Genomic DNA, 21086 nt, shown 5'->3' with positions numbered 1-21086 from the left:
CATGGTGCCATATGGGAGATGTAGTTTGGTTGCCTCAGGGCTCTCTTCTCCTCTCTGGACTAGGCTAGCTGGCTTAACTAAATCTCCCATGAACCATGGCTGTAGACTCCCATGATGCATCACCCCCACTAGCAAAGAGGGAAGACCAAGGAGCATCCTAATCTGACCAGGAAGCCTGGCCTATAGAAGAGAACGGGAACTTGAGCTGTAGCACTACAACTCCCAAGAGGCACTGCAGCAGCACTTCCAAATTAAAATATGTTGTTGTTTGGCCATAATATTTCTTTTCAAATTTCTTCCAAAAATTGAAATTTTCCACAACATCCCCCCCTCCCCCCAACCTTCCCATTTTTTACTAACTTTAGATGGTGGAGACTCTCCCATACTTTACACACAGACACCCCAACCTCATGGCTGCTGCAAGACAAATGTGGATGCTAGTTTGAGTGTGGGGTTTCTCAGAAACCAGACAGTGGTTTGTTGTAGAGTTGCTCAGAAGAACTAAACCAACTAATATTTTAAAAATTGCAGTATATTTTTAAAGTATTATTTTAGTAAGTGTTCTGCAGTTTATTTAATAAAAATACAATTACATATTATAAACCAAACTAAATTCCACTAGTCCAAATAAATGAACCCACTTGGTGGTGGAGCTGCCTTGAATGTTATGATCATACTTATTTGCATATTCACTTATATGCATGATTTGGAAATCCACAGCAGGTCTCCTAATTCATTAGTGAAAATGGAAAGATTCTGATGTATTTCTTCTGATTGAACTTTTTGAGAGGATGAGAGGCATGTTAGTAACGGATGTTTTAATATGTTTCTCTGAAATGGACGCCTTTAATAATACTTAAAAGGTGTGTTGAGCAGAGTGGGGGAAGAGGATCACCCATCTCCCTCTCACCTTTCTGCACAGCCTAATTTGTATTGTATCACAGTCCCAAAATCAAAGACAGTAGTTGTACTACTTCCTGTACTAAAGATGGACATCTCCCTATCATGGGAGTATAGATAGGATTTGCTATACCCCATTTAACTGCACTATACTCCTATACATGGACTTCATCAACATGTTTCAGCTGCACTGTGATGGATGGATATAGATGGGAGACCACATGCTCTTCATTGGCCTCTCTCCACTTCTTCCCTTCTTTTTCTCTCTTACTGTCCTTCCCCATTCATGACGTATGACTCTGTTGCCTTCCATTAATCCAGGGATTCTCAAACAGGGAGGTTATTACATGGGGGTCATGAGCTGTCAGCCTCCACCCCAAACACTGCATCAACTCCAGCATTTATAATAGTGTTAAATATTAAACACATTTTTAATATTTAATTTATAAATGGGGGGTGGGGTCACACTCAGAGGGTTTCTGTGTGAAAGGTATCATCAGTCCGAAAGTTTGAGAACCACTGCATTTAACCTCCCCTTTATTCAGGGGATAGGGGGCTAACGAGACCATTTTTCTGCCATGGGCTCTTCCTCCATCTTGAATTGAAGGAGATCTGGTAGGAGAGAGGATTGTCTCTGCTTCCGTCTGTCTCTCCTCTTACCTGGTGGTGAGGGGTCTCCTTCTTCCAATCTCTCCGGGGTGGGATGGGGAATCTTGTAAGAGGACAGACTGCAAGGTGGAAGAGCCAAATAAGGGGACACATCTTTTCCCATGAAGTTCTGCTGCTGCTCCACCTGCTGGTGGGAAGGTTGGGAGCCCAAGAAACTGCACGGCCAGGTATCAGCTCCTCTGCTGATCCCACCTTCAATTCTCCAATGTGGTGCAAGCTCATTTCATTAGCCAGTAAAGACGGGGAGCCCTGGGAAGGTGAGTTGTCCCAACTCAGAGAGAAAGAAAAGCTCTTCCTCTTTTTTAATCAGAGAAGTTGGGGCTGTTTTTTACTCATTTCCTCTTATTTTCAACACTGCTAATAATAACTTCTTTCAAAAAACAAATTTTCTTTACTACTTTTCTATTTTAATAAAATACACATATAATCATTTCAGTGTTTTGACAGTGCTTTAATGTAATCAGTTGTTCTGTTCCATTCTGCACAGGTTCTTACACTGTGCTCATCACCATGGTATATCAGCTTCTTCCAGTAGTGCCTTAAACAACGTGACTAATATCTGTCACAAGTTTGTTCTCTCATCCTCTCCCTGGGGGAAGGAGTATATGCGGTTGGGTGTCTTGTTTTGGTAGTGGGTTTTTTAATATACATGTTGCTATGTATTTATAGTAGAGAAAGCAAGGTCAAAGAAATGTGCCTTGCACTTGGAGCAGAAAGTGATGAGGTTTGGGATGATCCTTAGTTCCTGGGGAGAGAGCAGTCCACATTCTCAGATTGCCCCCTGAGAAAATACTGTCTCCTGCACAAGCTTTAATCTTATTACAGGGAATTTCATTGAGCCAGAGAAGCAAAGTTGTTGACCACAGTCTTCATCTTGGAGCTTTAGAAAATATTTTAGGTAACCTGGGCTCAGGCTCTAGAACACCTTAAGGAAAGACCTTGAACTCCATTTGATATTCTATAGGAAGTCAGCATAAATAGTGGAGGACATTTTCCATGCATTCACAGTAGCCATTGTTGCTGAGGAGACATGTTGCAGTGTTTTATTCTAGTTGGAATTTCCTAAGGGCTGAAGGCTTCCTGCCCAGCTATATCATATTGCTATAGTCCATCTGAGAGGTGACGAAGATGTGAATAACTGAGGCCAGCTCATCACCCACCAGGATGAGATGGAGATTCTTAGCAACTGGAGATGGTTGAAACCATTATTCATGGATGCTAGTATGTGCAAGTTTAGCACTGATGAGGAATCCAGGCGCATGCCTAAACTATGGACTGAACTGATCAATCTCAGTGTGTTTCTTTGATCAAAGGAGACTGCACTGTACCTGAGAACTCTTCAAATGCTGTCCTCTGCCCACCAACATCATCTCTGTCTTCCTTAGATTCAACTTCAGCCAACTGTTCTTCATCCGTGAGCCAATCTTATCCAAAGACTGGCCCATCTTGATGGTAATAGTATGTGGTGAAAGATAGGTAGAGCTCTGTGTCCTTTGTATATTGCTGGCACTTGAGTCTGTTGTCTAACCAGTTTATCAAGTGGCTGCACATAGATGCTGGAAAGGACCAGAGAGAGAACTGATCCTTGTGAGACTCTACAAGTGGGGGGAGTTTAGTGGGGGAGGTGCAGCAGTAGTGAAAGTAGAAATCATTTCTTGCCGGTATGTACTGCATTCATGGGAGGGACACCATGACCACACATGACCCTCTATGTGACTCCTCCATGCCCAGCCTGGGGCCCCCACTCTCTTACCATCCCCTCTGACATGCTACTTTGTATATACTGTGATAAACTCAGGACAGACAGCTGCAAGGAGGGGGTAGAAAACAGTTGCAGAAGGTTAAAAGGCCCTCCTCCCTATCAACTGAGAAGGGGTGACTACAGATCAATCAGGTTCATCTGAGAAAAGGGTTACCAGAGATCAGTTAGGATCAGCTGGGAGGGGGTTACCTGAGGTCAGTTAGGATCAGCTGATTCCAACTAAGGGCTACCTGAGACCTTTTAAAACCCTCCCCTGTTGGGAGAAGAGGGAGAAGGAGTCAAGCTGCCAGTAGGTTAGGAGCAGCAAGACAGTGAGCCTCATCAGGAAGGGAGGCTGCATTCCCTCCCATAAGGGAGAAAAACAAGCCTAAAAGAAAGGCTGACAGAAGGAATGGACTGCCCTTGTGCAGCCAAGAGGGACTGTTTTACCCAAGCCTATCTCGCCAAGGCTAAAAACAGCTGAGGCTGATGAGACTGACAAGATGCCTTGCCACAGTACAAACATCAACATGCTTAACTACTCACTTTCCCCTCAAATATATAGTTTTCAGTCTGTTTATTTGGAGTATAGGAGTTGGGTGATGAGCCATTTCAGCATATATATGACTTATTAAAAGACAAATTTTAAACAGAACTGTATCCTAAACTGCTTTATGGTATTGTACCTAAACATTGCATTTCAATGGGGGATTCAATTTCCTTTATAGGAAGAGACTCCTGAAATGCTTACCAGTCCACAAAAGTGGTCCATAATCATGCAAATAGTCCCATTGTCTTCAGTGGGATTGATCAAATGATTAAGGATTTACAGGATTAAGTTCCAAGTTTGTAAATTGTTCTGGATGAAACTGACAATGCCTGAGCTGTTAGATCAGAAGGAGCTTCCTTCAAATAAAGGTGGGCAGATGTGTGATCAGTCTTAGCTCCGTTGCTAAGCTGAGGAACATATTTTCAACAAAATTCTTGGCAGATGCCTAAGGCAGCTGGTTTAAGGCCATCAGTGTCCAGCATTATAATCTACACTTATAGTTCTCTCACCCACAAAGCTGGAAAATGAGGCATTTGTTTTCTTTGTTTTGCTGCTCTAGTTCCAGTTAACAAAATGCATGTTAGACTAGTTTGGCTGCAAAGAATTCTGTGTACACTGAGAACAACACCTGATTCCTGTAAGGCTGCAGAACTGGGCTGACATCCAAATTCAAACAACCTCTGGTCAGTGTAAGCAGAGACATTCCTCTAATGATTTGGACTTGATGTGATGCCATATGAATGTCATGGATAATTCAGACCAATGGGGAGAAACAGAATCTAAAACACTATGTAAAAACCTTTCGTCCCCCCTCATCTCTTGCCTCTTGAGGACTCCCGACCAATGTAACAGCAGAATACCTATGCTAACAAACTTAAACAAAACCTTTAAGTTTGCTAGCAAATGTATTATGCCGTTAAAGCCATTTAAAGAACGAATGCCCTCCCTAGCTGTGTTCTACCGTATTAAGGACCAGAGCACAACCCTCCACCCCCGCCAGAGTGGGGGCTAGCTCCAAGTCTTTCTGGTACTCTGCACCCACTAAAAATCTCTTGCTGGTACTGAGTACTGGAGGGTAGTGCCCTACTTGCACTCCTAAGGTGCAGTTTCCCATCACTACTCCCAGGGTGTATCTCTCCAGGAATGATTCAAACCATTTTAGCACATTACTCTGGACCCCTGCCACCTCTCTCAGATGAGAGAGCAGTATTTTATGGTTGACAGTGTCAAATGCTGCAGAGATGTCTAGGAGGATGAGAATGGATGTCTGCCTTCTATCCACTGACAGAAGGAAATCATCCATCAATGCCAGTAATGCAGTTTTGGTTTCAGGTCCTGGCCTGATTCCAGACTATGCTGGGTCTAGAACACTAGCTTCAATTAGATGAGCTTGATGCTGTCCTTTTGCTATTTTCTCTATGAGCTTTGTTAGCCTGTATATATATTTAGATGTGGTGTATACCACTTTCATATTGTGCAAAGCATGTGGCACATTATGCTAACTGAATTTGTGTTATGCTTTCCCTACAGTTCTGTTCATTTATGCCAAGATATATATCCCACAGTCCTTTGCAACAGAAAATTCAGCATCTTGCACAGTTGAATATTAAACCTGTCAGAGACCAGATGCATTCATTCTTTGTCCTGGTACAGGTTGGGTAGCACCTCCATGGCCCAACTGGTTTGGAATGTAGAATCCAAACCAAAAAATAAGAAAGTTACATCCTGGAATAAGAAAAACAAGGTAAAAAGCTGATGGGTTAATTTTAGTCCTGAGTGATGTGTAGAGTGTTTTCAGCTTGTAAACAGCCATACTATGAAAATAGCTAGTTTGAATGCATACTTCAGAGTACACCTTAGAATCATCGATTATTAGGGTTGGAAGGGACCTCAGGAGATCATCAAGTCCAACCCCCTGCTCAAAGCAGGACCAATCCCCAAATGGCCCCCTCAACGATTGAGCTCACAACCCTGGGTTTAGCAGGCCAATGCTCAAACCACTGAAGGTGATCTGAATGCTGTGAGAACTGCTTCTAAGAAAGATTATAATATATCAAGTCTTTCCTTTCTTTTTTGTACTGCTTTCTTTGACTAATAAAATTTGACTGTATTAGTTGGTCTCTCATACATTCTCAATAACAAACCACAAGTGTAGTCAAGCAATTGGCTATACTTTAGCTTGCTCAGGAATGGAAGGTTTGACGCTGAGTGGTATCCTGATGTATCCAGGACAGGTTTCTTCAGTGTTGGATCAACTCTTGCATGTTTAAAGGAGGAACACACACAAGGCAGTTGAGTGTATGGTTGAGGGAAGAGCTCTGTATGCTCCCACATCCTTGCCTGAAGGAAGATGTCTTATGTTTGTTTTTGTTTTCATCTGGTCCAGGCTAAAGACAACTGCCCTGTAATCCCGCCTTCCGCCCCTTTCCATTTGAGTTAGGCTGCAGAAAGCTGGTATTAGTACATTTTATTAGGACCTGTCTTAAGGGAATAGTGACCCCAAGCCTCAGAGGTGGGATGGCAGTCCTATTACAGCACCTTCCTTAGCTATATACCAGCAGAGCTGATATATGCAGGGAATACCAGTAGAGAAACCAGGACCAGGGGGAACAGAATGTTGATAGGTATCTGTGGGTTTGTCACTGCCTAATATATGCACTATGGAGAAGGCAAGTCCTCTCAGATGAATCTGTACAGAGGAGGGTATTTAGGACCCTATAGTGCAGTCTAGGGCATCTCTCAACTCCAAGCTACAGCAGCAGAAGCAATAGATAGAGACTTTTAAGGCCTACTTTGCTCCTGTCCCCCTAACCTCTGACTCAGACCAGTAGGCCAATCAGATATTGGAAATGAGGCCACCAGACCCATGACCTGAGCCCAGGGCCAGCTCCAGCTTTTTTGCCGCCCCAAGCAGCAAAGAAGGAAAAAAAAAAAAAAGATGATTGAGCTGCCGCCGAAGTGCCATCGATGAGTGAAGGCCCCGCTGCCGAACTGCCATCTAAGACCTGGACGTGCCATCCCAGCAAGGGATTGAGTGCCGCCCCTTTCTCTTGGCCTCCTCAGGCACCTGCTTCCTTCGCTCGTGCCTGGAGCTGGCCTGAGGCAACATATGGTAAGGAGGTAAGACCAGGCCTGTTGGGGTGAAAATGGGCATAGGGGGAGGAAAAGTTCCTGATTCACTTCCTTCAGGTACAAACCATGTGAAACTTGGCAGTTTTGCAAGAAGGTGCAGAGGTTCATTTGAACCTGAAACAGTGAGATTGTGCGACAGGGCATGATGAACAGCACCCTGGTCGCTGAAGTTGCCACAGCATGAAGAAGACTGCAGGTTCAGCTGTGAGCAATCAAACCTTCTCTGTTGAGGGATTATGAGCACCTGGGTGGTAATCACTAGGCAAACAATGTAATTGGGGGGTTATAAATGGAACAGGCAGTAAGCCTCAGAAGGAGGTGAGCCTAGGCTGAAGAGTGAAGGCTGTGGGGATGGTGTCTCTAGTTATAGGCCTGATTTGCACCATAGTGCCTTATAATGAATAAATACACACTTGATGAAAGGGTAATAACATGGTGTGTGTTTGTGATCTTGAGACCACATAAACTGATGAGGCAGTGAAGAACACTGGGCTGTGATAGAAGTGCCCTGGCTGTGACAGAGCCTGTGTGGATAGAAACCAAAATCAAGTTTGCTGAACTCCCTGTGAACTGATCCCAGAGTTTTCCACAGCTCTGGTTCAGTGCATTTTAGTGTATGGTCACTAGTTAGCAGACACCAAATCTTCCCTCACTGATCAACCCCTCAATAAAAGGAGGAGTCAGGAGCTACTTGCTAACTCTGCTGGTGAGGGGACACAGCTCAGTTACAGACCTCTCAGCTAAGAGATGATTAGGAGATGAATGTGATAGGCTGTCTCCTCATGCTTAGACTAGTCTAAAATTGGTGTAACTTCAATTAACTTACTCCTGACTCACACCAGTGTAGGTGAGAGGATGCTCAAGTTTGATGCATGTACAAATATTTTAAAGTGGCAAACACCCAGGATAGAGCAGAGTTATTTAGGGTGGAACACAAAGGGGTAACTAAGATCAATGGAATGAAATTAAGAAAGGAAAAAAGCAGTCTAAAAACACTGACAGATGTTGGGAGTACTCTCCCAAGACAAATGTCTTCCTTGGACTTTTAAAAAGTCATTATATAGCACTAGAAAATGTACTGTAGGGGGATCAGACCTTCCCTAGTAGGGAACTGAATAATCACTTCTAGGATAAGAGTATAAAATGCTTTTAAGCTGTTTTAAATGACATTATAGAATAATACTTTCCCATAGGCTGTCATTCATCTAGACACCTACATGAAAGATGTCCTAACAAAAAGATTATGTATCTGAAATTATCATCTGAATCATAACTTAACAAAATGACACCCTGTTACCCCATATGTGGAAATTAGTTTCACTTTTTCAAGAGGATAAAGGGGATAAATGCAACTTTTATTAATCAGTAGCTAGCAATATATTTTTTGGCTGGTAAAAAGTCCTTTTAAAGTATTTTATGTAAATCTAGTTATTTCATTTGTGAATTTAATTCCCAAATTTACCTTTTTTCCCTCTCTATGGCAACATGGTTCAGGAACCATTTTATCAATATTGTTCTTATAGGTAGATCTTTATACATCACCACCTAATCAGGATAGGGCATGACTACAGTGTAAATCTGAAGAATGGGGCTTTATGGGAGGGTGTTTGAATAAGAATTAACAAATAGCAGCCTTGTGTTCCACCTTTCAATGTACAAATATAGCATTAGTGCTAACCATAAGCATCAAAAAATCATAAATCTACCTCCCCTGACCAAAAAGAAACCCCAACAATTCTGAGATTTAAAAATATAACATTTTGAGTTCTCTTTATTTGCCTTCTAGTTTTCGATCCTTTCAGACAGAGCTAGGTCATGTTTTCAAGCTTTTCTCCTCAACAGTAAGACTAGGAACATACTTTTCTTTTAAAAGGAGAGCTCAAATTCTCTCACAATTACATTTCTGCAAGAGCTGGGGTCTTTAGAAAAATATCAAATAACTCAAGAGTTGGTAACATTGTTCGGATGAGCCAGAAAATCCTCCTATTGGCAGAAAGGCTACATGAAACAAATCGTTCACTCCTCTGTGGATTGAATTTGGTCTGGCCAAGTAGCAAGATGAGGGGAGTGATGCCAAACTTTTCGTCCAGGGTTGGATGTGAGAAGTTAGGCATCCATTAATTCATTTCAGCAAGGCTGGGCGATCCCACATCAATTTAGCAACATTCCACCTATATGGCTTCTTTAGACTGACAGTGAACCTATAGGCAATGAAGCTGTTAAAACATACAGCTGACTGGCAGTTTTAGTTCTTTATTTGGGTATTCTTCACTTCATGTTCTACACTGCCATGTACAATAGAGGTATGGTGTTAGCACTGCCAACCCCAAATGTTAAAAAACTATGAGTCAGCCCCAGAACAATGAGCTTTTAAAAACAAATTCTGGGTCCTTTTTATTTGTCATTTCTATTTTAACCACTGGGTGTACAGTGGGGATCAGATTTTTATGATTTTCTTTGCAACGGTGAGGCCTAGAAACTTTCTCTTAAAAATTAAAGCTGAGATTCCAACATGCTGACTTGACTGCAGTAGTTGAGGCCTAAAAAACCCCCCATCAACTAGAGACTTGCAATAAAACCAGGAAAGTTGCAAAGCTGTAAACTGCTGCTGCACTTCGCTACAGAAGTGGCTGCATTTCAAGCTGACCGAAGTGCTTTGTAGAGCCGCTTAAACACTTTGGGATGCCACGGGAGGAAAGTTACGACTAAAGAGGCTAGCGCTACTGAACGGTGCCCTTATTTCTCTGGCCAGCCCTGGCTTAGGGTATGTCTACATCTAAAATTTTGCAGCGCTGGTTGTTAAAGCTGTATTAGTACAGCTGTATAGGGCCAGCGCTGCAGAGTGGCCACACTTACAGCAACCAGCGCTGCAAGTGGTGTTAGATGTGGCCATACTGCAGCGCTGTTGGGCGGCTTCAAGGGGGGTTCGGGGAACGCGAGAGCAAACCGGGGAAGGAGACCAGCTTTGCCGCGGTTTGCTCTCACATTCCCCGAACCACCCTGCAAACCGCAGGGAAGGAGACCTGCTTGCTCGGGGTTCGGGGAACGCGAGAGCAAACCGGGGAAGGAGACCAGCTTGATTACCAGAGGCTTTCTCAGGTATGCTGGGATATCTGCTTATTCCACGGAGGTCAAGAAAAGCGCTGGTAAGTGTCTACACTTGATTACCAGCGCTGGATCACCAGCGCTGGATCCTCTACACCCGAGACAAAACGGGAGTACGGCCAGCGCTGCAAACAGGGAGTTGCAGCGCTGGTGATGCCCTGCAGATGTGTACACCTCCTAAGTTGCAGCGCTGTAACCCCCTCACCAGCGCTGCAACTTTGTGATGTAGACAAGCCCTTAGAGAAGTGAGGCAGGCAGCTGAACACGAGGCTTCTCACAGCAGGGCCTGCAGGCGTGGAGGAAGCATTGCGGCTCTGGGGGTCAGGCCGTGTCCCCCTCATGGGGCACCCTTCTCTGGGAGGAAACAAGTCGGGGATGAGTCCTCCGCACAGGGAGCAGCAGTGGGGGCATCAAGGCAGGTGTAGGCCGACGGATCCCAGTCACTAGGGCGGCTCCTCCTGCTTCCACTCTTCCCCCGGCTGCCCGGGCGTCTCTATCTCGCTGCTCCCCAGAAGCCGGGGTTCCCGGGCCGCTGCTTTCCACCGCCCCCGGGCAGCGCCTTTTCCACTCCCTCCCCCACCCAGCTTGCCCTGGGTGCCCCTCAGGGAACGGGGGCCCGCGGGAGCCCCAGAGCGGGGCCCGCCGGGGCGCTGTGCGTGTCGGGCTGGCGCGGCCTGGGCTGCCCGCGGCGCGCTGACAGGTGCTGGCCCTCAGCCTCCCAGCGCAGGCGAAGCCGCCGCTCCGTGCAAACGCTCCATTGTCATTGCCTGGACGCCAGCGGCTGGGCAGAGCTCCGCGTAGCGCCGGCGGTGGCGGGGCTTGGCGAGGAAACGGGCGGCTGTCTCGGCTTAGTCTCCACGCTCAGCCCCCGCGGGGGGCCCGGGAGCGCGTTCACTCCCCCCCTCCCCCCAACAAAAGCCCCGGCGCGGCGGAGGAAGAGGACGCCGGTGGGTGGGCGAAGGTAAGTGCTCCCCTCAGCTCGGGCGCCTGCTGGTCCGCGCTGCCCTCGCGCGCTGGCGGCTGGAGAAGACGGCAGCCCGCAGACCTGAGCTGCCCCGGTGCCCCGCTCCCTTCCCCGGCCTCTGTCAGCGGGGGGGAGCGGCCGGAGCTGCCCTGGGCTGGGGCTTTATGCAAAGCGGCACCCAGGCGGGGAGAGAGGGACAAAGCCATAGAGACACCGTGCCCCAAGGAGAGCTCAGGGCCACAGGGAAATGTGGAGCTGCACTAATGGCTTCACATTCAAGTAGTGATTGATTGGATTCAACTCCGCGGTGTTGGAGAGGGAGAGGAGTATATGGCCAGCAGGGACACGCAGCACTCCCTAGCCGAGTATCTCCATCCATCCCGGGATGGTCCTGCCAAGACTGACAGTGTGAATACAGACGCACCAAGAGGCACGTTCAGGAACTTTTAGAAGGAAGGGGTCTCTCTGGCTCTTCTTACAATTGAGAGGTTAAGATTAGCCTGCCTGGATCACTAGCTCTCAGACCACAGGTGAGCCAAGGTTGCCTTTGTGATGACCTCATGAATTTTTAAGTCCCCAAGAAACCCATTCCCAACCTGGCAGTAAAAAAGAAGCTTTGAAGCAAATGCATGGGCAGTGGAGATGCAGGTGTGCATAATTGAGAGAGTTATTTTTAAAGGTAAGATGAAGAGTATTTAAATGATGTTGGTGTTGCTTTTACACTATAGTTCAGAAGGCGATGAAGTGGTTGAGAATTATGCTGCTTGTGTGAGTTAGGTTGTAAAACAAAAAGATGGTCATATTTTATGTATTCTATATTCTGTGCTGTCTTAATAGGTCTTCAGCGCATTTCTTGCCCGTCGGTGGATTTAGTTTCACAAGAAATCCTGGTTGTAATGGCTTACCCATTTATTTATTTCACTGGTTTTAATAACTTTTGTGATCATTTTTTTTTAGTGTTCCTTTTTCCAGTTCTATCTGAAATTCATTTATTTTTAATGCAATTACAATGGAAAAATACATATTCTTTCAGTATATCGTGATTATTTTTTGTTTGTTTACTTGATTTATCATTCTTTTTAATTTTTTGTTAGTACATATATAAGAAAATAGGAGTTGATATGCTAGAGCAGGCCATTGGCCCATTTAGTCTAGGGTTCTGTTTTCTGCAATACCTATGCTTAATGTTTGAAAAGAATCTGAAACCCACTCACTATGCATCTAGTCAATAATGTGATGTGATATTGAAGTATTGGAGGTGTAGCTCCTATAACTTTTTGATCAAGCTACATCGGTTTATAGCATTTTTGTGGTACATTTTTTTTCATTTGTTTTACAGCTGTGCATTATATTCATTAACAAGTGGTTTGAGTCCATTTGTTTTTCTAAAGCGACCTCTTTTCAGTTCAGTGCCATATAGGAGATGTGAGTTTGGGAGGGATTTGGGGATTTAACATTCCTGTGTTATGTAGAAGATACTTCTGAGTGTATTTGTGTTAATAAGAGATGTAGTTTAGTTCTGTGTGCAACAGGTACCTTCAGAATCATGAAGCATTAGTTACCATGATAGCAGAGATTGTTGCCTTCTTGCTGTGAAGGCTGAGACATGATAAATCAGCCTAGATAGGCAACCAGACACTAAAATTCTTGTAATTAATTGCAACTACTGAAGGGAGAAGTTGCTTTGTGTGGTGTACACCATCTGCTGCAATGTAAAATATTTCAAGAGGTCACCCACACTGAAGAGAAATCCCTTTGCTGTATTTGTGTTTTCTCTTAGCTAATTTTACTAACATGCAAGAAAAGCAGTAATACAGAATTAAAGTATGAATTTTAGAGAATGTTGTTACTTTACTGCTGTCATTCAGTCAAGGTTAGTGTAGAGGGATTTGCATATCAAATTAGAATTGCGCTTTTATGTCATGTTTTACATTCATAATGAAATAAGACATGCACTGCGCTGATTTGACACACTCTGATTTATTTTTTTCTCCACTCATCTCCAGATATGGTAGCTAAATTGTAAATAAGTGACTAGTTCATAATAAATCATCTAGATTGTAAACTCCTTTGGGTAGGGACCAAGCCTTTCCTTTGTTTTTTTTCCTATAGCACCAAGTATACTGTCTGCACTAAACAAGCCATTCATAGCAATTACTTGCCTTTTTCCCTTTTCATCTCATCTATTTGAATGTGCCTGTTGTGGGAATATCCAAGCACATCTATTTGTTTTTTTTATTCCCATCTATTTCTTTTTTAGATTCTGGTGAGCCATTCTGACAGAATCCTTTTTGTTTCTGTCTTGCTTAGACTTAGGCCGGAATTGAAATACTGAATCCATTCTCACTTAGTCTCATTTGCCTCCAAAGGAACACACTGGGAGAGTTTGAATCCACTCCAATTACAGAAATTGTAGCTTAGACTTTTGTCTTTAGTAGGCTTAACTAGCAGACTAAATCCACCTCCCCTTGAATTTTGATGAAATTTATAGCTTAGGCCCGTCTATGACTTTCTGTACTGGATTATCGGACCACGGTCAGATACCGCTGACTTCTTCTTTCTGTCTACACAGCAAAACTCTCATCCAATGATTGTATTTTCTTGCAATGATTACTACAGCCTCTTTCTCGCTGGGCGCTCTGATACCAATGTTTGTGCTCCCCTCCGGCTCTAACCTTCCTTAATCAATACAGAACTCAGCTACTAAGATCATCTATCGAACCAGTTGATCTGATCATGTCCAGGTCAACTTTAAATGTTTCTGCTGCTTTCCCCTCACCACCACATCAGGTACCTACACAATTCTACGTAACTCTACCTTTCCCTGCTTATCTGACTGTTTCTTTTCATGCTGCTCCTCATCCCCGCTGTATCTCCATCGATGCCAGTTTGTTTCCCAGTTTATTTTATTATCTCTCAACCAACTTTGCATGTTCTTTCATGCCACCACCCCTTATACATGGAACACCCTTCCCTACCTATTCAGCATTCAAATCCCTGATCAAGAGTCCTACTTCTCTACCAGGAAGCCTGTAATAAGTTAGCCAACAAATAATTGCCAGATATACTTAGAAGTATGTGACACTGCAAAGTAAATGTTTGCAGGATTAGTGCTTAAATCATTAAAGAGATATTGGAATAAGTATGACAATGAAATTAATGTAGATTTAACAAAATGAAGTATATTATAAACAAACATTTATTTACTTAAATTATTAAATAACACCTTATATTACAAAAGCAAGAGAATATTAATCGAGTTTATTCGTCATTGTTCATGATGTTTCCTTTTTTGTGTATTGATCAGTTTAGACAAATATAATTTTAGTGAGTTTCATAGTCACTTTCAGTGATTGGGGGTGAGGCACTGCAGGGGAATAAGTAAAAACATAATATAAATTCATAATTGAATTTAAACATTATGAAAATATTTCTATTGGTCTTATAAAGATTGTTTTTACAAAAGAATCTTTTGACCAAATTTAAGCTGACAGTATCCCTTTAGCGCTGCTCCCTATACACATGTGCAAAGATAGGTTTTGATTTTCTGTTCTGTTACATACATTTTATGGTGGTAAAACTCCCCTAACTTTCATTTACTCACAGGCTTTAAGTATATGATCACATGCTATTTTTCAAATTATGCAATAATATTATATAAACTATTTTTGTTACTGCTTTAGACAGAAGAAGAATAAATAAGAGGGCATGTGGTAAAAGTATACATAATGAATGGTCTGGAGAGAGAGATCATGAACTTCTTATTCCTCGTATATCACAATACAATATGACTATAACAGCAATTACTGGTGTCCATGGATACTGACTATACCCTTTTGTAACCCAGACCCATGTCAGGCACTGGAACAAGGAAATAGAGATCTATTCCTTTCCAGTACTTCTATATGTCGCACCTTTTATTTTAAGTAAAATGAATCTCTTACAACAATGGAGCAATTGAAGTAACCTGAATCTCTTAAAAGTCTGCAAGAGAGCTGGAGGAGGTGACTGCAGTGCTTTAAGTTTCCTAGAAGCAAGTAGTGTTAAAGATAAATGGGAGAAGGCCAAATCTTTCGCGATACTGCATATGGCAGGCTGCAAGGCACTGAATGATTACAGTACATTTCAGAGGGAGAATAGCGAGTGCAAACTATTAGATGAAGTCACTCAAGAATACTTTGATTCAGGCAAGAATGTTGCTTGAGAGAGCCACATTTTCTTTTGAAGTAACCAACTGGCCAACAAAAAGGACCTTAATTTAAACATGAGTAAATGCCAGATGAAGCTGAATGCAAATAGTTATGTAAAACTCATATTCAGTGACCTTGGGAGTTAGAAAGGTAGAGGCAATTGTACAAAAGGAAAATTCCTCAACCAATGAGGGCTTACAGAGATTCATTGGCGTGTTAAAATAGCTAAGCAAATTCATGCCTGATTTGTCACAATTTTATGCTCCCTCCCCCTGCCCCCGAATGCTTCTTGAGGACAAACACAGAATGGCCTGAGCTGAGACATGAGAAAAGCTTCTGGAAATTTTGAAACAACAAACAAAATCATAGATGCACCAGCACAGAAATATTTTATGATTTAACAATGACCCTAAAATCTTAGTCGCACAAGCTTAAATGCATTGAGGACTTTCCTTCTGTGAGATGGTCACCCAGTGAGATATGCTTCCAAAGCATTGACTAAACATAACACATTGAAAAAAAATTTCTGGCAATTGATGTTGATTGAGCGGCTTCATGGAGATATTTGTCATCAGAAATTGGCTGAGAAAGGAATAGACTGGAATAAATATTATAGAAAAGATTCTGATTATTGCAGAAGAGCATAAGTACTTGTCAAATGTGAAAGATAGGTCTGTTAAGGAGCTTCTTGCAATAGGCATGCTTTCAAGAATGCCTATAAATAGTGAAAACAGGAGCTTCAGGAAGAGAGGAATCTGAAGTAAATAACACTCAAGTATTATCCATTGCTGAAACTAAATTTTAGAAGCTCAAATGAGAAACGCAAAATGATTGAGCGCTCAAGAGAATAATCCTACATGTATGTTCAAAAGAAAAAGCAAAAATGTGGCATTATGTACAAAAAGAATCATGTCATAATACATGATGTGATTAGGAATACTAAGCATAATCCGCAGTACCCATGTGTGTATTGAGAAGTATAGAACAGAGCCCAAGATTATCTATTCTGGCCAGGAATAAAAGTGGCCATGGGGGCACGGGGCGGCATTCATGTGTGAAATGTTCAGTCAGTACAGGAATCAGACTGCAAAAAAACCCACTGAAATGGCATGAAATTCATTGTTCATCTTTTTTGTCCAGTGTTTCCTGGTTTCATTTCAGATTCTCATATAAGAATGTTTACCAATATCAGGGAGTGCCTCTCTCCTGGGGGACCTAAAGAAGAGAGTTGCAGGCTCATTCCATTGTCCCCACCCTTGGAACCATGGAAGCTTCTTTTTTGGAGCTCCTTGGAGTTTCAGAGAGATGGCTGAGAGCTGTGGGAGGAGGTAGAGCAGAAGACCAACTACCTGTAGCATCATCCTCCCCTACTAACCCTGAGAACTTTCATTAGGAACTCCTGTTAAGACCTCTCCCTGGTGATCTATGTTACCATGGAGTTGGGACCAGGCAACAAGGCATCATATAGAAGGCAGTCCTCTATAGGGGCTTCTTTGCATTCACGGTTCTCATCCTTCCCCACAGATGTCTTGGATCTCATGGGGTAGGAAGACTCTTCCCCTTAGAAGTCCTAAAACTTTCTCCCATTTGAGGTGAAAGTCTGTAAAAGTGAATACAGTTGAGGTGTTGGTTTTTTTCCTGCTCCCTTTGTCCCCTTCCAGTCCCGTTTTTTGGACTATTATATTTATCTCCATTCTTAAAACAGAAGAAGCCTCTGAAATGAGAATTCCTTGGCCCTGCTTCCTCACAGTGATTTCTGAGCATGTGATTAGGAAAGGCTAGTGGAACCCCCTCCAGCTACAGCTCATTAACGGAGGAGAAACATTTGAAAGAAACCGGATCACTGCAGGTCTGATATTTTTCCAAAGCTATTTGAAGTCTCAGTAACCTTTTTCTTAGTCTGTGTTTTCAATTTGCTGTTGGCATAAGCAAAATGTTTTGATGTCCCTGAAATCAGGCTGTAGAAACAAGTCTTTAATGGCATATGTTATTGACCTACTAAGATTTTCCCTCTGTTGTGGCTGAAAGGAGTCAGTGTGTTGGTGATATTTTTATTAATTCATTTATTTATTCATAATTATTTATATTTTTGTTCATTTATTTAAATAATTCCTTTGGGTTCTGAGACAATTTTTTAGACTGTGTATGGGTCACGACCAAAACAAATCAAATATTGGAATTGAACATTCCTCTGAAGCTTTTTTCACAACTGTTAAAAATGAGTCATCCAATGAAATTTAAAGGAAATAAAATTTAAAAACTATTTAAAAATATTTTTTTACACAGAGCATACTTTCCCACTGGAAATTATGGACATATACGCAGGATAAAACATTTTATTTTATTTCAGTGAATATAAACCGGCTTGTTTCAGGCCATAGGCAAATCACTACCTGACTGGGGGTAGGAAGAAACTTCCCTTATGGAGAAGTTCTTTAATTGTCTGTTATGGGATTTCTTGTATCTTCTGAAGAGGTATCTGATACTAATTACTGTCTGTATTCATTACTGCTATTTCAGAGTTCCGCTACATGCGGCAAAAATTTAAAATTATTGGATAATTAAACCATAATGTATATTTAATTTTAATTTAGACTAAAGTGGAGAGGTGTTTCAGTAGAAGAATAGAGCTGAGCAGAAAACAAAATCCTACTTGCTTATAAACATAGTTTGTGAAGTCTATTTTAAATTTTGCAATGAAAGGCACTCTATTAGTTTTGTTCCCTGTTTGCCCGAGCGGTTAGCCTATATTCAGAGCCTTGCGGCTTGTGCCTGTTTGGAGGAGAAATTAATGATAGAATCAGGTATTTCTTGGGTGCAGTCCTGTTTCTTTACTAAGAATGTACACAAAGTCCTGTTTGTCTGAATACAGTAGGAATAAAAAACAGGAGATAGTTTCCATGTTCAAAATTCTATGCTTCATTCTAGCCAGTACTCTGCCCAAAAGAAGCTCTCTTGGCTTCCTCCCAAGGCCATGCTAATCATGCTTATCTCACTGTGTCCTGCTTTCAGGCTTCTCTCTCACAATCCCTGTGTTTTCAATCTGACCCCAGGGAAAGCTATTCTGCCCACATAGCTCTGCTTCTGATTAGCCTTGCACATGGCCGAGTCCCTTCAGTGGTATCTTTTTTTTGTTTGTTCTGGCTATCTTCTTCCATAAAGGAATTTAACTGCTTAATTTAGATCAGTGTCTTGCCAACTGACAGCCACCAGTGCCCAAGCCTAAAAAGCCCATCGCAGCTCATCCTGATGTACTCCAAAATGATGTTTCCCTGTATGTCCCATCCCAGATATTGAACTGAATTAAACAATCTTAACTATTTATGTAGTATCTGTCTGTCAGGATATTTCACATCATTAGCCTAAATCTGATTTACTCCCATCCAAATCTTGAGTTTTTTCTCTTCCTGCCCAATTTCCTTTCAGCCAACTGGGAGGGACTGCTTTCAACAGGCCCCTGACAAGCGTCTGTTGTTTCTGTGGAGTTGCTGGCTGAGACAGCCTCTGCCTATTTTTGTTCTGATGATGAATTCATTACTGTCCCAACTCACCCAGACTCCGCTTGCACAAGTATAGCCTCTGTTTCTGGGGGAAGCCACACTGATGTCCTGTTCTCTGATACTTCCTCAGATAAACCCAAAGTTATCCATTAGGACTATTCCTGGAACTGAGCTGTATCCTGTATTCTACTTCATTTATTTGTGTCAGCACTCTATAGGTCTCCTACTCTTCTTTCTCATAAGATTGTGGAACCAGAATATATAAAACTGTAATTCAACCCATCCTAATGTTCAGAACAGATGTGGCCAGTCACAGGAAAAGAAATCAACATGCTCTGCACCGTGGAAATGAAGATGTTGAGGTGGTCAAATAGTTGGACGCTCCAGGATAGGAAATGAAATGAGGTTATGAGGGACCTAATGCAGGTTTCCCCAGTTGAAGACAAGTTTGAGGGAGGCAAGGCTACATTGATATGGACGTGTCCAGTGGAGACCTTAGAGTTATATTGAATGATCATGGATGGAAGATGCCCAAGTAGGAGGCCAAAGGCTCAATATATGGACTGGATATCAGTGAATGTTAGAGAGACCAGTTTGCATGACAACCAGGTGTAACCTCCTGAGTTTGGAAGAAGGCTATAAAAGTCACCAAACCTGACTAGGGAAGTGGAAAGAAAGAAGAGGGGGAGACCTCAAAGCAGATCTTCACTACTCCTGTTTTTCCTTTGCTGGAAAGTACCACAGCATGTAACTGTTGTTATGGTTCCTGATCCTGAAGGTAAGACAACATGCTCACTGTAAACCAATTGCTTACAAATCATTCATCTCACCTGGGCCACACCTGTAACATATTTGTTGTTTACTGCCCAGATCTAAACAAAAATTGTAGAGTTGAGCTGTATACAGTAGAACTTCAGAGTTACAAACACCTTGGGAACTTTATAACAGTCCTTTTATTGTGGCCAGTTTTTGGGTTTGTTTTTTTTAATAGCAACAACATTTAACCAAACCGCTTCCCTTAGTTTTTTCAGTATTGCCAGTTTCTCTTGTTTTACAAAACCAGTGTACACTTTTTCTAACAATTCAAAATGTTGATGAACCACATCAGAATCCCCTGTTCCACATATGTGCTAGGCTCAGAGCTGTACTTACAGGGCTCATAGTCATCAACTTCCATCTTCCCCAGTAGCTGTTTTCTATTCCGCTGCACTGCTGCAAAGAAAGATTCAAATTCCATAGCCTCTCTGAGGGCTGTGTTTGCTGAATGTGATCTGGAAGTCCAAGTCTAGCCGTATAAATTGCTTCATTGCCAATTTATCATGGAGGTCCTTATTGCTATCTGGATATACCAGGTCCTGTGCCAGTTCAGTTGGAATCTTTCTTCCCTCTCCGAGCTGTCAGTTGTGCCCTGGCTGGATCAGATTGATGCCTAGCTCCAAACTGCTATCAAGGGCTCGTACCAGGTCTGGATAACTCAGTCTCTTTTTCTGAGGTAAGTTCTGTAGCACCATCAAAGTTGGTCCACTCAAGATGGATGCTAGAAACTTGTCTTTCTGCTCATCTTCCCTGCCATTTCCTTTGGACTATGGTATTCAACTGAGCCAAATAAGTCTCCCAGAGAGCTTTTTCCTTCAAAGATACTAGACTTTTGCATTGTTTGAACTGTGACAGCCTAGGCTCTCCCCTGTGGGCTGCTGTGGGTTATAGACATGGTAGAAAACTGGCCTACGTATTCAGTTTTACCCAAGTCCCGTGGCTGTCCTAATTCCATATCCACTGTGGTCTTTGCCCCTTGACTTTTCTTCTGCAGCTGACCTTTTTTTTTTTTTTTATTTTTTTTCCCCATGGTCCTTAAGTCCTTGCTGCAACTCATCTCTATTAATAAGTTCCAAGTTGGCCAAAGTTTTCATGGTTGCCCCTATTTTGTGGGAAACCTTCTGGTCCATGTCAGTCAGGTGGTTGTTCACCTCATTGTCTCATAAGTCCAGAATTGGCTTTCCAGTCTTCCTGGATGCTTTGTAGCTGCTACCCCAACAAAGATTTCTATCTCCAACAAGAAGTCTCTAGGACTTGTTTTAGGCCTTGTTTAAATTTGTTTTGCCAATCTTTAATTTCTGGAAGCATCTCTATTATTTGTTCCGGCTTGATTCAATGAGAATATCAGGTCACAGTTTGTGAAAACTGTATCCCATTACTAAACACCAGCCTTACCTCTTTTGGCCCAAGCAGTTAGCCAATATTTGGGGTCTTGAAGGCTCTTTCTATTAAGAGGAGAAATTGATGTTAAAAATCAGGTATGTCTTAGGTACAATACTGTTTGTTTACCAAGAATGTA

The 21086-nt window shown here is 42.5% G+C and overlaps 1 protein-coding gene across 2 annotated transcripts in view; it reads left to right on the top strand.

Moving 5' to 3' along the window:
- The first annotated feature begins 10916 nt into the window (after positions 1-10916).
- Positions 10917-21086, top strand: part of PDE4B (phosphodiesterase 4B) — a 378929-nt gene continuing 368759 nt past the window's right edge. The window contains exon 1 of one of the 2 annotated variants that reach the window (XM_030572883.1): positions 10917-11058. The gene's annotated coding sequence lies outside the window, so the exon portion shown is untranslated. Of the gene's footprint in view, positions 11059-11724; positions 11741-21086 lie in introns of those variants that run through there. The other variant, XM_030572884.1, reaches the window with a different exon arrangement.

Source organism: Gopherus evgoodei, chromosome 8, assembly GCF_007399415.2.
Source record: "Gopherus evgoodei ecotype Sinaloan lineage chromosome 8, rGopEvg1_v1.p, whole genome shotgun sequence".
Lineage (NCBI taxonomy): Eukaryota > Metazoa > Chordata > Testudines > Testudinidae > Gopherus > Gopherus evgoodei.
This window is presented reverse-complemented; position numbering and strand designations above follow the sequence as displayed.